This window comes from Chiloscyllium plagiosum, unplaced genomic scaffold (assembly GCF_037043375.1).
Source record: "Chiloscyllium plagiosum isolate Xiang-an unplaced genomic scaffold, Cpla_swu_hap1 HiC_scaffold_18, whole genome shotgun sequence".
NCBI classification, from domain to species: domain Eukaryota; kingdom Metazoa; phylum Chordata; class Chondrichthyes; order Orectolobiformes; family Hemiscylliidae; genus Chiloscyllium; species Chiloscyllium plagiosum.
The window spans coordinates 55,260,075-55,273,308 of NW_028270156.1; the positions used below are offsets into that span (position 1 = coordinate 55,260,075).

The window sequence follows — 13,234 nt, forward strand, 5'->3', positions numbered from 1 at the left end:
GCCATGGGCAGATAGAACATAGAAAAGTACAGCACAGAACAGGCCCTACACATCCCTCAACTCACTACTATCCATGTGCATGTCCAGCAGTCGCTTAAATGTCCCTCATGACTCTGTTTCCACCACCATCGCTGGCAATGCATTCCATGCATTCACAACTCTCTGCGTAAAGAAACTGTCTTTGACGTCTCCTCTATATCTTTCTCCTAACATCTTAAAACTATGACTCCTCGTACCATTCAATCCTGCCCTGGGGAAAAGTCTCTGGCTATTGACTTTATCTATTCCTCACATTATCTTGTATACCTCAATCAGGTCTCCTCTCTTCCTCCTTCTCTCCAGAGAGAAAAGTCCGAGCTTGTTCAACCTTTCTTCATAAAGCAAGCCCTCCAGTCCAGGCAGCATCCTGGTAAACCTTCTTTGCACCCTCTCCAAAGCCTCTGTATCTTTGCCATAGTAGGGCGACCATAACTGGACACAATATTCCAGGTGTGGTCTCACCAGGGACTTGTAGAGTTATAGCAAAACCTTGCTGCTCTTAACTCGATCCCCCTGTTAATGAAAGCCAAAACACCATATGCTTTCTTAACAACCCTATCCACTTGGGTGGCAACTTTGAAGGATCTATGTACTTGCACACCCAGATCCCTCTTTTCCTCCACACTGCCAAGAATCCTGTCTTTAATCCTATATTCAGCATTTGAGTTTGACCTTCCAAAATGCATCACTTTGCATTTATCCAGGTTGAACTCCATCTGCCATTTCTCAGCCCATCCTGTCTATGTTGCGCTGCAGCCTGCAGTAGCTCTTGATACTATCAATGGCACCTCTAACCTTTGCGTCTGTAAATTTACTAACCCACCCCTCAACCTCCTCATTCAAGTAATTTAAAGAGTAGAGACCAAGAACAAAACCTTGCAGGACCCCACTCAACACTGTCCTCCAGGTAAAATACTATCCATCTACAACCACTCTCTGCCTTCTGACAGCCAACCAATTCTGAATCCAGATAGCTAAATCTTCCTGTATCCCATACTTCCTGACTTTATGAATGAGCCTGCCATGGGGAACCTTATCAAATGCCTTGCTGAAGTCCATGTACACCACATCCACTGCTCAACCTTTGTCGACCTGTCTTGTCACCTCCTCAAAGAACTCAGTAAGATTTGTGAGGCATGACCTGCCCCTCATAAAGCCATGCTGACTGCCTTTAATCACTCTAGGTTTTGCCAAATAGTCATAAATCCTATCCCTCAGAATATTTTTCCAAAACCTTGCTGACAACAGATGTAAGACTGACTGGTTTGTAATTGCCAGGGATTTCCCTATTACCCTTCATGAAAAGAGGAATAACATTTGCCTCCTTCCAATCCTCCTGTACGTCCCCTGTGGAGAGTGAGGAGGCAAAGATCCTCACCAGTGGCTTAGCAACCTCCTTTCTCGCTTCCCAGAGCAGCCCAGGTTAAATCTGGTCTGGCCCTGAGGACTTATCAATCTTAATGTTTTCCAAAATTTCCAGCACATCAACCATCAATCATGATCTGGTCAAGCCTGTAACCCAGCTCCTCAAAGTTTTCATTCACAACAAGGTCCCGTTCCTTTGTGAAAACCGAAGCAAAAAACTCATTTAGGGCTTCCCCTATCTGCTGAGACTCCACGCACAAGTTCCCTCCGCTATCCCTGATTGGCCCTACCTTCTCCCTGATCATTCTCTTATTCCTCACATATGAGTAAAATGCCTTTGGGTTCTCCGTAATCTTCCTTGCTAAGCCTTTTCATGTCCCCTCCTGGCTCTCCTCAGTCCATTTCTGAGCTTCTTTCTAGCAAGCCTGCAATCCTTTAAAGCTGTGCTAGATCCTTGCTTCCTCCACCTTACGTAAGCTACCTTCTTCCTTTTGATGAGAAGGTCCTCTGTTCTTGTCATCCAAGGTTCCTTAATCTTACAAGTTTCAGAGGAACAAATTCATGCATCACTCACAACAACTGCTCCTTAAATAGTCTCCACATGTCTGCTGTCCTCTTTCTGTGGAACAATTTCTCCCAGTCTGTACTTCCCAACTCCTGTCTAGTCGTGTCATAATTTCCTTTTCCCCAATTAAATATCTTCCCTCGGTAACTGCTCCTTTCCCTCTCCAAGGCTATGGTAAATGTGGGGCAGTTGTGATTACTGTCACCAAAGTGTTCTCCCACTGCGAGTTCTGACACCTGTCCTGGCTCATTGCTGAGCACTAAATCCAAAATGGCCTCTCCCCTCGTTGGTCTGTCTACAGAGTGACTAAGGAAACCCTGCTGAACACACCTGAAAAAAATGGCTCCATCCAAACCATCTGCACTTAGGACGTTCCAGTCGATATTGGGAAAGTTGAAATCACCCATAACAACAACCCTGCTACATTTGCATTTTTCCAGAATCTGCCCGCCTGAGTTCTTCATCGCTCTACTGCTATTAGGTGGTCTGTAGAAAATCCCCAATGCAGTGGCTGCTCCTAACTTCCACCCATACTGACTCAGTAGACAAACCGTCTTCAACAACCTTCGTTTGTGTAGCTGTGATGCACTCTCTGATTAGCAATGCTACACCCCCTCCTCTTTTTCCCCCCTCCCTGTTCTTTTTAAATGTTCTAAACCTTGGAACGTCAAGCAACCATTCCTGCCCCTGTGAAACGCATGTTTCTGTTATGGCCACAACATTGTAGCCCCAAGTACTGATCCATGCTCTAAGTTTGTCTTTCTTATTTCTGACACTCCTTGCGTTAAAGCAGGCACAGTTTAACCGATCCCTTTGTTTCATCACGTGAGAAACCTTCCCAATAGATTCACTATATCCTGTCACTGCCCCATCTGCAACTGTCCCCCTCTCAGATATGTGTCTCTGATTCCCACCCTCCCTGCCAAACTAGTTTAAACTCTCTCGAATCACACGAGCAAATCTCCCATCCAGGATATTTGTGCCCGTTTTTCATGTACAGTTCTTTTTTTGCTCAGGACCTGCTGGAGGTGTGTGACAGTATGATTCTGGCAGGAACCATGGGCGAATCCTTGAGGAAAGCTATCATCACCCTCAACTACAAGCTGAAGGGGGAGAAGCAGGAAATTAGAAATTGGAGACCAATCTCACTGCTAAATGTGGACTACAAAATCTTGTTGAGGGCCACTGCCAACCGGGTCAGGTGTACTCTGAAATCGGTGATTCTTCCCAACCAAACCTGTGCTGTACTGGGCAGGAAGATCGCTGAGGAGGGTGGTGGCGGCGGTGGAGACTTGCCTCATCAGCCTGGATCAGGAGAAAGCCTTTGACAGGATATCGCACACGGGCATATGAGATGTTCTCTCCAAAATGGGCTTTGGGGAGGGAATCTGCAGTTGGATCCAACTGCTCTACAATAACATTGTCAGTGCAATCTTAATGGGTGGGAATCAGAAAGCGTTCCAATCAGATCTAGTCAGGCAGGGCTGCCCATTCTCATCTGCCTTGTTTGTGTGCTGTATACAGCCATTTGCCAAATCCATCAGGTAGGATGCGAGCCTTTGAGGAGTGACTACAGGAGCCTACAGGTTATGACCACCCTGTACATGGATGATGTCGCCGTTTCCTGCTTGGATCTGCTGTCAAGGCACAGACTCACATGCATCTGTGACCAGTTTGAATGAGCCTCAGGGGCCAAGGTAAATCGAGGCAACAGCGAGGCCACGCTCTTTGGAAATGGGCCGACCAATCTTCTATCCCCTTCACCGTCACGACAGACCACCTGAAGATGCTGGGTATTTGGTTCGGAAGGGCTGGGGCGTGCACCAAGTCTTGGAAGGCTGTGTCACTAAGGTAAGGGAGACACTGAGCAGATGGGAGCAATGATCACTCTCCATCACAGGAAAAAACCTGGTCATCAGTTATGAGGTACTCTATGTTGTTATACATGATACAGGTCTGGCCTACTCCCTAAATCTGCGCTGCTACAGTCACCCAGGCCACCTTTCAATTCATGTGGTGATCAAAAATGGACTGTGTCCGAAGGGACACAACGTATAAATATCTAGAAAAGAAGGAAAAAAAAACACACCCAATGCTACCCTCACCCTGATGGCCACCTGTGTGTGTGGCTGCATCAAGCTGTGCGTGGATCCCCAGTAAGCAAACACCAAGTATCACTGCATACTGAGGTTCTACCTCAGAATCATAGAATCACTAAGTGTGGAAGCAGGCCATTCAGCCCATCAAGTCCACACCGCACCACCAAAGAGCATACCATGCGATAACTCCCATGGCTAATCCACCTAGCCTACACCTCCCTGGACACTGTGGGTATGTCAGCATGGCCAATCCATTTGTTCCCGGTGTTGTGAAGGATGGGCCTGACTTTGCTGCCATGGAACGCTCCAAGTAGTTGGAACATTCCGTATCACCTGTCCTTCGTGGAGAAATTTGTGAAGAAAAACACCTTTGACCACAAGCCAATCAGGAAGTGGTCAGCACGTGGTGTCCTTGAGACTTTTGGGGAAAGGAGAGGGTGGATCCTCTTGAGCGGTTCCCTGAGTACACTGTCAAAGTCATTCTGCAGAAAGCTCAATCGCTAGAACTTTCAAACAAGCACCAGGACATGGCTTGGCTGGTGGTGAGAAGGGCTCTGCCTGTGAGATCCTTTATGCATGCCCGGACCATCTGTGCACCGCATGCTGCCCTCGAACCAGCTGTGGAGGGAAACAAGACTGTCATACAACTTCTTCTGGAATGTGCCTATGCAAAGGAAGTCTGAAAAGGAATGCAGTGATATTTGTTGAGGTTCATCCCCAGCAGTTCTGTGACACAGGAGTCCACGCTCTAAGGTCTGTTCCTTGGGACGTACACAGAGATGAACATCAACTGTGCTTGGAGAACCATCAATTCGGTGAAAAACGTTCTTTGGTCCACCTTAAATTTGCTGGTCTTCTAGTTGAAGGAGTTAACCACGACTGAGTGTTGCAAGCCAGCACATTCCAAGGTCCAGGGCTACATGCTGAAGCTTTTGGCCCCTGCTGCCAAGAGGTGATAGGGAAAGATCACCGTGTAAGGTCCATTGGCCAAAGAATAACAAGGGCCCATTCAATAATTGGGCCCTGCTGATACCTCAGCCAAATGCCAAGAGATTGGACGGTTAACATAATTGTAAAAATCAACAACTCAATGTGTTCTCTGAATGTAAAGACTGGAAATATCTGAATAGCATCATCAACTGTACATGTATCAAGGATTTCTATGAACAAAGTATATTTTTGAAATAAAAAACTCCACCCAGACCCAGCCCCCTAACCTATCCGTGTAATCCCACATTTGCCAAGTCAACCTATCTAACCCACACATCTTTGGACTGAGAGGAAACTGGTGCACTCAGACGAAACCCAAGCAGACATAGGGATTAATGAAGGGAGCGGGAGCAAGTTGATATGGAGGAGGGGGAGTGATGGTGAAGGAGAAAGTGTGTAGAGGTTGTTGTTGTAGTAGTGGTGGTGGTGGTGGGGGAGGTGAACAGGCTGGCTGGGGGATGGGGTTAGGGATTCTGGACAGGGTGGGATAGTGGTTGTGAAGGAGAGGGGTTGGGTTGAGAGGAAGGAGTGGGTGTGTGAGGAGGATGGAGGGGAAGTGATGTGGGTTGATGGGTGAGAACTAAAGTTCACCACGCGCAGTTTCCCTGAAATGAGAGGGGAGGTTGCATGCGTCACTGCCGGTCACGTGCTGTCCGCCGGATTCCTCCACTCGGAACCTTTGTCGGCGGGCCTCTTTGTGCGGGCACAGAGTTCCGGGGGGTCGGGAGAGGCCGAGGGTGCTATTGACGGGAGATGTCAAAGAAGTTGGAGACGAGTTAGGAGTTGGGGCTTGAATCTGGTAAAAGCAAGAGTTAGGACGTATTTAGGAACGGGACAAGGACAGGTATGGCAAGAATAAATCAAATGTAAGGCGCATGTTCAACAGTGCACCCGGAATAGTGTATGTATGTATGTTACATAAACCGTGCCTCTATATCCGCAATAGGTTATAGACCGGCTAATGTGTCTGGGTTAGCGAGCTTGATTGACACTGTGCCCAGATCCTGTATTGCATATTGCGTGCCTTTTACCTGGAGTACATTTAACAACATGCTCGTTTGGAATATGCACCTGAGATTATTCTAGTGTATACTTGATGTTCTATTATATCCAAAAAGGTATTATACAGATGTGTGTTCTTTCTTCATGATACATGTGTGAATATCTCAATTCACTCGGGGTACAGCATGCATGTAGGAATGTGCCAGTATACCCTGAGCAAAGTTTGCACCCAGCAGTGTGCCAATTTAAACTCTATGGAATTTAGAAGGAAGAGTGGGCATCTCATTGAAACTTACAGAATACTGAGAGGCCTGGATAAAGGGGACATGGAGAAGATGTTTCTGCTAGTAGGAGAAACTAGGACTCAAGGGCGCAGCCTCAGAGTGAAGGGCAAGCCGTTAGAACTGAGTCGAGAAGGATTTTTTTCCGCCAGTGGGTGATGAATCTATGAACTGCATTGCTACAGAAGGCTGTGGACCAATTCATTAAAGACAGAGAAATGTTCTTGATTAGTTGGGGGATCAAAGGTTGTGGGGAGAAGTCAGGAGAATAGTGTTGATAAACATAACTGCCATGATTGAATGCTGTAGCAGATCAGATGGAAAAAATGACCTAATTCTGCTCCAATATTTTATGATCTACATTGGGAGTAGAGTTTGCATCCAGTATTTGCAAACACATCTGACGTCATGTACATCTAATTGAAACACAAAATTCATTATGATCATAGATGATCATCCTACTCAATAGCCTATTCCTGCTTTTCCCCCATATTCATTGATCCCACTAGCCCCAAGTGCTGTATGTGATTTTTTTTCTTGAAATCATACTATGTTCAATGTACTGCCACTTCAACATGCCACTGTCTTCCCAGTCTTCTTTCCTTGTCATCATCTCTGACTCAGGTTGGCTGCAATGCTCCAGCAAAGCTCAGCGCAAGCTGAAAGAACAGCACCTCATATTCTGCTTGGGAACCCCACAACCTTATGCACTTAATATTAAGTTCAACAATCTTAGAGCTTGTGGACCTTTCCCTATGCTTTTCCAGCACACACAAGATTATATGGGCTGTAACCACACTGCCTATTGTCAGCAACTAATAGTCCCCATTCCACAGCTATTCAATTCCCCAGACTGATCTTTAACCACTCGTGTCTGTCCAACTATCTTTCTCTGCCTTCGGGTTCTATCTTCACCTGTTGTTTACTCGCCTCCTCCTTCCACTCCATCTTCTGTATATAAAAAAAACCTTTTCCTACCTGCCATCAGTTTTGTAGAAAGGTCACTGGACCCGAAAAGTTAACCTTGATTTCACTGAACAGATGCTGCCAGACCCCTGAGATTTACTAGCATCTTCTGTTCTTTTTTCTTGGCATTTGCTGTTCTTTAGGTTTTTTAATCTAATGTTTTAGCCTTGACTGTTTTATGTTGTAGTGAATTTCACAGGCTCACCACTCTGGATGAAGAAATTTCTCATCTTAGTCCTAAATGGTTTACCCTGCATCCTTAAACTTAGATTCCCAGTTCTGGACTTCCCCACTATCAGGAACATTTTTCCTTAACCTACCCTGTCTAGTCTTATATAGGTTTCTATGAGATTACACCTCATTCTCTTAATCAATTCAACTCCTCCTGCTATCCCAAGAGTCTGTCTGGTGTAGCACCATATTCTGGACAGAACATACAACGTGTGAGTATGCTGATAAACCTCAGATGAGTGTCATGTAATAGACATATCTAGTATAAAACATTTGTATACATAACATTTCATTTTATAATGGGAAAGAATTTAAAATTAATTGCGTGCACCACAATAATGTATAGTTAATGTTCTGCTGGTATATCTTCAATAGAGTATACATCTAATATATAGTACAAGAAGATTACAGTGTCCATATGTGACAGTGTAATGCAATAAGCAACAAAAGGAGAAAGAAAATATATAAGCTTACAGATCTAGATTCCGCCATTTGATCCTATATTCTCAAGATGCTTGTTGTGGAATTATAAAAGTTGAAGTATGATCTGTACTTTGACTATATCTACCTTTTGTCAGCTCTATGATTTGGTTACACCCCATAGTAATAGACTAGTTGGCTTTTCATTCATTGTAGTGAATGTTGAGACTTCACAGTTAAGTGAGTTTATGTGAAACTGATCATTGCTGGCTGATCTTTCAGCCTTGAATCTGGACTCAAATCCAGTCCAGAATTATGAGATTAAAGTATATTCTTTCTGCTGATCATTAGGGTTCTGTGTGAAATTAACTTGGATCACTTCAGTTGAGTTCCCAGCAAGTGTAAATCTACAGTGCAGAACATATGCTAATTGATAATCTCATACATTGAGGCCACAAGATGGTTGGTATTGACAGTAATAGGAGGAATGTCACAATGATGCAGTACCGGGTACTCTTGAGGTTTGGAAAGAGGTATGTATTGATAGTAGGCCAGAGCTAACTTTATGTATCTGATTGTGCATCTTTGATACAATCACTGTAAAGAATGAGATCAGTTTTCCAGCATCAGCATTCCTCATGTTTAGTGTAAAAGAAAATTGAAAATTAAGGCAAGTGCCTAAAGTAGAAAAGCAGTAGCTATTACAGATTTTTGTAACTTTACTGCAGTACATGACTGAATATAATAGGATCCAAGCAGTGACATTGCCATTAATAACAGCTTACATTTGTGTAATGTCCCACATTTAATAAAAATGTAATAATGATAAAGTGTAAAGAAGGAAGAGAAAATGCACACTGAGCAAGGAGGAAGGTTTGTGCAGCTGGTTAGGGGATTAGACCAAACAAAATGAGAGGCATGTTTTGAAAGACTTTTAAAAGCAGATAGGGAAATGGTAAGGGAGAAGATTTATATAGAATATTAGAGAGCAATGATGGAAGGAGCATTTGGTAGTAAGAAGGAAGGAAAAGATTAGTATTGGAGAATTGAAAACATCCAAGTATAGGATTCTGTAGAAATTAGTATGGAACTAGGCAATTCAGCTTAACCAGTAGTCAAACAACTGCTGAAGTCTCTGCTACCAGAACCACCCACCTTAACAGTTGCAACATTTCACAGTCTATTTGTAATGGATAAGTCAAAGGCTGTATGAAATATTTTTCAACATTTACTTTTTGGATTCACCCCTCATTTCTAATCAGTGTGTCTTTTTTTTTGCATTAAGTAGCTGATGAACTCACTTTTTTTTATTTAAAGCCTAGTTAAATTGGGTCTTGTTAAAACATAATGCTTTTAACTAGAAATGATATCTATAAGGGAAGGAATCCTTTTAAAATTAACCATGTTATGACCATGTAAGGGAGGTTGAGTGAAGTAGTACCAATTCACCCCTCCTCATCTGGGATCATAATGAACTGGGGCCCCTTGCCAGGTCCTGGTCATATCAAAATTAAAAATGGGCAGGAGCTTGAGTAGAATATATCTGGGAGAATCAAAAAAGGAAGCAAAACAAAACTTTGGCTACATGAACTAACATTGAGGGCAATTAAGAATTTAGCAGCAAAAAAAGGCAAGACTGTAAATGTATGTTGAAGGTTTACTAGGACAATGGCAAGGTGGTGATGGGTTTGTGGAATATATAACAAATAGTTTTCTAAATTAGTATACTTAGGAACAAACTAGAGGTGTGCCCTATCAGGAGAAATTGAGTTAATGAGACCTATATTTTCTGATGTTTAGAACAATGAGAGGAGATCTGATTGAAACATAAAATTATTTAAGACACTTGATGGTATTTCCTGAGTTCAGCTTCTGAATGAAGGGCTTAAACATTTAAGGTTGTGATCTGGAGAAATTTCTTCACACAAAGCACTATAAACTCCCAGAGATCAATGGATGCAAAGCCATAGAGTACTTTCAAGGTATTGATTGATAGACAGATAATGTGGATAGGTGAGGTTAGTGTAAAACGTTTGCCCTGATTCTCTTGAAAGGGAGAACAGGAATCAAGGGGCCAAATGGCTTACTTCTACTTCTTGTGTTCTATCTTCAGGAAGAGAACCAGTTGGGGACTGTAAAATAAAAATAACTCTGAGGATTGGTTTGGAGATTATCACAAGCTTTCAAAGTTTTTAGAAAGATATTAAATAGATCCAGAAATATAAGCTAGAATGGCTGGCAAGGTAATCTAGACTGACCTGTAGGGAGTGGCCTAGTCAGTCTTTAGGGTCTGGACGTTTAGATTGATTGATAGCTGATTGGTGAGAAGTTGGGACTGCCTGATGTGAGGACAAAGGGTGGGTTTATATTTTATAAGAACATCACTGATTTTCAAGCAATTCTGGCACAACTGTTGTTATATTCACTGAATTTGCTTCTGTTACCCTTTCTCTTTAACAAGGCTTCAATTTTTCATCTTTGTTCTTTTTTATCCTTTCACTTCTGGTTTAGAATCAATTTTCTGTCTTTCGTTTTTATTTTATATGTGACATGTCTTTTTACTTAGCACGTTGGTTCTTGTGCTGCCTTGCTTTGCTGTAGAATTTTCCTTTGGCAATATTTTTTGTTTCTTTTTCATCACAGCTCTCTCTTGGTGTCCTCTGCCAAATAATATTGGGCACCTGCTTTTGTGAATTGATGATGGCAGTCAAACTCTTAATTGTTAAAGCACTATAAAGGAACCAGGCGTGCACAATCTGTAACCTTTTCATAAAATTGAATGTTTCAACTTTGCAATATTTGCAACCCACAATAGACTTTTCACCTTGGCTTCTTCTCTGGAATCATCCCTTGATTACCTTGACAGACAAGTGCAAATACAACTGTCCCTTTTTTTTACCTATATTCTCCCTATTTCTCTTTGGGTAAGGGTTCCCTGGTATGTCCTCCTATTCTTCAGTATCTCACCCAGATGATCAGTCTTCACACATTAACCTTGACAATGAGCATGTAAAATCATAGCAGGCATCACATCCTATCCTATTTCAGATATCACTTTCAATTATATTGGCAGCTAAGTATATGTTGTTGTGTGCAATGTTTGAGCATCTGCTGCTGAAGGTCTCTTGTGAGGGAGTTTATTGCTCCATGTATCAGATAAATCTGGGTTACTAGCCTGATAAATTTGAAATGCTAGAATGTTTTATTTCTGTTCCGTTGTTACGATTGTCTATCATTCCCTAGATGATGGATAGTGAAGGAATGGTGTGCAGGGGTAAATATTCTAGATGTCCTGCTTTTGATGCTGACATTTGAGAACAGAATCTGACTGGACTGAGTCATACATCATGCATGAATTTGCTCATGACACTTACTGTGACTCAAGTTTGATGCCCATGAACTGTGGAAAGACCTCTTTCCTTATTCCCTTAGTGTCAGCTGTAAATTGACTCAATCTTGTAGAGGAGAAAGTGAGGTCTGCAGATGCTGGAGATCAGAGCTGGAAATGTGTTGCTGGAAAAGCGCAGCAGGTCAGGCAGCATCCAGGGAACAGGAGAATCGATGTTTCGGGCATAAGCCCTTCTTCAGGAATGGGGAAAGTTGGTCCAGCAGGCTAAGATAAAAGGTGGGGAGGAGGGACTTGGGGGAGGGGTGTCGGAAATGTGATAGGTGGAAAGAGGTCAAGGTGAGGGTGATAGGTCAGACTGGGGTGGGGGCGGAGAGGTCGGAAAGAAGATCTCAGGTTAGGAAGGCGATGCTGAATTTGATGGATTTGACTGAGACAGGGTGGGGGGAGGGGAAATGAGGAAACTGGTGAAATCCGAGTTCATCCCTTGTGGTTGGAGGGTTCCTAGCCGGAAGATGAGGCGTTCTTCCTCCAACCGTCGTTTTGTTGTGGTCTGACAATGGAGGAGTCCAAAGACCTGCATATCCTTGGTGGAGTGGGAGGGGGAATTGAAATGTTGAGCTACAAGGTGGTTGGGTTGGTTGGTCCAGGTGTCCCAGAGGTGTTCTCTGAAACGCTCCGCAAGTAGCCGGCCGTCTCCCCAATATAGAGGAGGCCACATTGGGTGCAGAGGATGCAATAGATGATATGTGTGGAGGTGCAGGTGAATCTGTGGCGGATATGGAAGTTTCCTTTGGGGCCTTGGAGGGAGGTGAGGGGGGAGGTGTGGGCGCAAGTCTTGCACCTCCTGCGGTTGCAGGGGAAGGTGCCGGGAGTGGAGGTTGGGTTGGTGGGGGGTGTGGATCTGACGAGGGAGTCACGGAGGGAGTGGTCTTTACGGAATGCTGATAGGGGAGGGGAGGGAAATATATCCTTGGTGGTGGGGTCTGTTTGGAGGTAGCGGAAATGACGGCGGATGATGCGCAGTACATGGAGATTGGTGGGGTGGTAGGCGAGGACCATTGGGGTTCTGTCCTGGTGGCGGTTGGAGGGGCGGGGTTCAAGGGCGGAGGAGCGGGAAGTGGAAGAGATGCGGTGGAGGGCATCATCGACCACGTCGGGGGGGAAATTGCGGTCCTTGAAGAAGGAGGCCATCTGGGTTGTGCGTTTTTGGAACTGGTCCTCCTGAGAGCAGATGCGGCGGAGTCGAAGGAATTGGGAGAATGGGATGGCGTTTTTACAGGGGGCAGGATGGGAGGAGGTGTAGTCCAGGTAGCTGTGGGAGTCGGTCGGTTTGTAGTAGATGTCCGTGTTGATTCGGTCGCCTGAGATAGAAATAGAAAGGTCGAGGAAGGGGAGGGAGGAATCTGAGACTGTCCAGGTGAATTTGAGGTCGGGGTGGAAGGTGTTGGTGAAGTGGATGAACTGTTCAACTTCCTCGTGGGAGCACGAGGCGGCGCCGATACAGTCATCGATATAGCGGAGGAAAAGGTGGGGGGTGGGGCCAGTGTAGTTGCGGAAGATGGATTGTTCCACATATCCTACGAAGAGGCAGGCATAGCTGGGGCCCATGCGGGTGCCCATGGCTACTCCTTTCGTTTGGAGGAAGTGAGAGGATTGGAAAGAGAAGTTGTTCAGGGTGAGGACCAGTTCAGTCAGTCGAAGGAGGGTGTCAGTGGAAGGGTACTGGTCGGTACGGCGGGAAAGAAAGAAGCGGAGGGCTTTGAGTCCTTCGTGATGGGGGATGGAGGTGTACAGGGACTGGATGTCCATGGTGAAAATAAGGCGTTGGGGACCGGGGAAGCGAAAATCATGGAGCAGGTGGAGGGCATGGGTGGTGTCCCGAACGTAGGTAGGGAGTTCTTGGACTAAGGGGGACAGGACGGTGTCA

The 13,234-nt window shown here is 44.6% G+C and overlaps 1 protein-coding gene across 1 annotated transcript in view; it reads left to right on the forward strand.

Moving 5' to 3' along the window:
- Window positions 1–5,748: 5,748 nt before the first annotated feature.
- gtf2h1 (general transcription factor IIH, polypeptide 1) overlaps window positions 5,749–13,234 on the forward strand; it is a 69,866-nt gene continuing 62,380 nt past the window's right edge. The window contains exon 1 of the mRNA XM_043706099.2: window positions 5,749–5,902. The gene's annotated coding sequence lies outside the window, so the exon portion shown is untranslated. The remainder of the gene's footprint in view (window positions 5,903–13,234) is intronic.